The sequence below is a fragment of the Taudactylus pleione genome, unplaced genomic scaffold (genome assembly GCF_031769625.1).
Source record: "Taudactylus pleione unplaced genomic scaffold, aTauple2 ptg001778l, whole genome shotgun sequence".
NCBI classification, from domain to species: Eukaryota; Metazoa; Chordata; class Amphibia; order Anura; family Myobatrachidae; genus Taudactylus; species Taudactylus pleione.
Window position 1 is genome coordinate 690,001 of NW_028286175.1, and position 2,500 is coordinate 692,500.

Genomic DNA, 2,500 nt, shown 5'->3' on the forward strand with positions numbered 1-2,500 from the left:
TAAGTTGAAAAAATTAAATGTAAAATGTAATAGAAAAGACTGTTATGGCAGTATAAAATTACCTACAGCACCTGGTATTCCCAGGTGGTTTCCCATCCAAGTACTAACCAGGCCCAACACTGCATAGCTTCCAAGATCAGACGAGATTGGGCATGTCCAGTGTGGTTTGACTGTAGGTGCTCAAAAACATTAACTTTAGACCTCTTTTACTTCTTAACTCAAGAAAATTCATTGATAAGTTGAAAAAATGTAATGTAAAATGTAATAGAAAAGAATGTAATGGCTATATAAAATTACCTACAGCACCTGGTATTCCCAGGTGGTCTCCCCTCCAAGTACTAACCAGGCCCAACACTGCATAGCTTCCAAGATCAGACGAGATTGGGCATGTCCAGTGTGGTTTGGCTGTAGGTGCTCAAAAGCATTAACTTTAGACCTCTATTACTTCTTAACTCAAGTAAATTCATTGATAAGTTGAAAAAATTAAATGTAAAATGTAGTAGAAAAGACTGTTATGGCAGTATAAAATTACCTACAGCACCTGGGATTCCTAGGTGGTCTCCAATCCAAGTACTAACCTGGCCCACCACTGCATAGCTTCCAAGATCAGACGAGATTGGGCATGTCCAGTATGGTTTGGCTGTAGGTGCTCAAAAACATTAACTTTAGACCTCTTTTACTTCTTAACTCAAGTAAATTCAATGATAAGTTGAAAAATGAAATGTAAAATGTAATGGAAAAGAATGTTATGGCAGTATAAAATTACCTACAGCACCTGGTATTCCCAGGTGGTCTCCCATTCAAGTACTAACCAGGCCCAACACTGCATAGCTTCCAAGATCAGACGAGATTGGGCATGTCCAGTGTGGTTTGGCTGTAGGTGCCCAAAACCATTAACTTAAGACCTCTATTACTTCTTAACTCAAGTAAATTCATTGATAAGTTGAAAAAATTAAATGTAAATTGTAATAGAAAAGAATGTTATGGCAGTATAAAATTACCTACAGCACCTGGTATTCCCAGGTGGTCTCCCATCCAAGTACTAACCAGGCCCAACACTGCATAGCTTCCAAGTTCAGACGAGATTGGGCATGTCCTGTGTGGTTTGGCTGTAGGTGCTCAAAAGCATTAACTTTAGACCTCTATTACTTCTTAACTCAAGTAAATTCATTGATAAGTTGAAAAAATTAAATGTAAAATGTAATAGAAAAGAATGTTATGGCAGTATAAAATTACCTACAGCACCTGGTTTTCCCAGGTGGTCTCCCATCCAAGTACTAACCAGGCCCAACACTGCATAGCTTCCAAATTCAGTCGAGATTGGGCATGTCCAGTGTGGTTTGGCTGTAGGTGCTCAAAAACATTAACTTTAGACCTCTTTTACTTCTTAACTCAAGTAAATTCAATGATTAGTTGAAAAATGAAAAGTAAAATGTAATAGAAAAGAATGTTATGGCAGTATAAAAGTACATACAGCACCTGGCATTCCCAGGTGGTCTCCCGTCCAAGTACTAACCAGGTCCAACACTGCATAGCTTCCAAGATCAAACGAGATTGGGCATGTCCAGTGTGGTTTGGCTGTAGGTGCTCAAAAGCATTAACTTTAGACCTCTAATACTTCTTAACTCAAGTAAATTCATTAATAAGTTGAAAAAATTAATTGTAAAATGTAATAGAAAAGACTGTTATGGCAGTATAAAATTACCTACAGCACCTGGGATTCCTAGGTGGTCTCCCACCCAAGTACTAACCAGGCCCAACACTGCATAGCTTCCAAGATCAGACGATATTGGGCATGTCCAGTGTGCTTTGGCTGTAGGTGCCCCAAACCAATAAATTTAGACCTCTATTACTTCTTAACTCAAGTAAATTCATTGATAAGTTGAAAAAATTAAATGTAAAATGTAATAGAAAAGAATGTTTTGGCAGTATAAAATTGCCTACAGCTCCTGGTATTCCCAGGTGGTCTCCCATCCAAGTACTAACCAGGCCCAACACTGCATAGCTTCCAAGATCAGACGAGATTGGGCATGTCCAGTGTGGTTTGGCTGTAGTTGCCCAAAACCATTAACTTTAGACCTCTATTACTTCTTAACTCAAGTAAATTCATTGATAAGTTGAAAAAATTAAATGTAAAATGTAATAGAAAAGAATGTTATGGCAGTATAAAATTACCTACAGCACCTGGTATTCCCAGGAGGTCTCCCATCCAAGTACTAATCAGGCCCAACACTGCATAGCTTCCAAGATCAATCAAGATTGGGCATGTCCAGTGTGGTTTGGCAGTAGGTGCTCAAAAACATTAACTTTAGACCTCTTTTACTTCTTAACTCAAGTAAATTCATTGATAAGTTGAAAAAATTAAATGTAAAATGTAATAGAAAAGAATGTTTTGGCTGTATAAAATTTCCTACAGCAACTGGTATTCTCAGGTGGTCTCCCATCCAAGTACAAACCAGGCCCAACACAGCAAAGCTTACAAGATCAGACGAGATTGGGC

General features: G+C 38.2%; 1 non-coding gene and 10 pseudogenes across 1 annotated transcript; all 11 read right to left on the reverse strand.

Moving 5' to 3' along the window:
- Positions 1–59: 59 nt before the first annotated feature.
- Positions 60–178, reverse strand: LOC148439081 (5S ribosomal RNA; annotated as a pseudogene).
- Positions 179–294: 116 nt separating this feature from the next.
- LOC148439082 (5S ribosomal RNA) lies at positions 295–413 on the reverse strand (annotated as a pseudogene).
- Positions 414–529: 116 nt separating this feature from the next.
- On the reverse strand, positions 530–648 carry LOC148439083 (5S ribosomal RNA; annotated as a pseudogene).
- A 115-nt stretch (positions 649–763) lies between these two features.
- On the reverse strand, positions 764–882 carry LOC148439084 (5S ribosomal RNA). The gene has a single exon (XR_015876382.1). It is a non-coding gene; the product is annotated as a 5S ribosomal RNA (ribosomal RNA).
- Positions 883–998: 116 nt separating this feature from the next.
- LOC148439085 (5S ribosomal RNA) lies at positions 999–1,117 on the reverse strand (annotated as a pseudogene).
- Positions 1,118–1,233: 116 nt separating this feature from the next.
- On the reverse strand, positions 1,234–1,352 carry LOC148439086 (5S ribosomal RNA; annotated as a pseudogene).
- Positions 1,353–1,467: 115 nt separating this feature from the next.
- On the reverse strand, positions 1,468–1,586 carry LOC148439087 (5S ribosomal RNA; annotated as a pseudogene).
- Positions 1,587–1,702: 116 nt separating this feature from the next.
- LOC148439088 (5S ribosomal RNA) lies at positions 1,703–1,821 on the reverse strand (annotated as a pseudogene).
- A 116-nt stretch (positions 1,822–1,937) lies between these two features.
- On the reverse strand, positions 1,938–2,056 carry LOC148439089 (5S ribosomal RNA; annotated as a pseudogene).
- A 116-nt stretch (positions 2,057–2,172) lies between these two features.
- LOC148439090 (5S ribosomal RNA) lies at positions 2,173–2,291 on the reverse strand (annotated as a pseudogene).
- A 116-nt stretch (positions 2,292–2,407) lies between these two features.
- LOC148439091 (5S ribosomal RNA) overlaps positions 2,408–2,500 on the reverse strand; it is a 119-nt pseudogene continuing 26 nt past the window's right edge.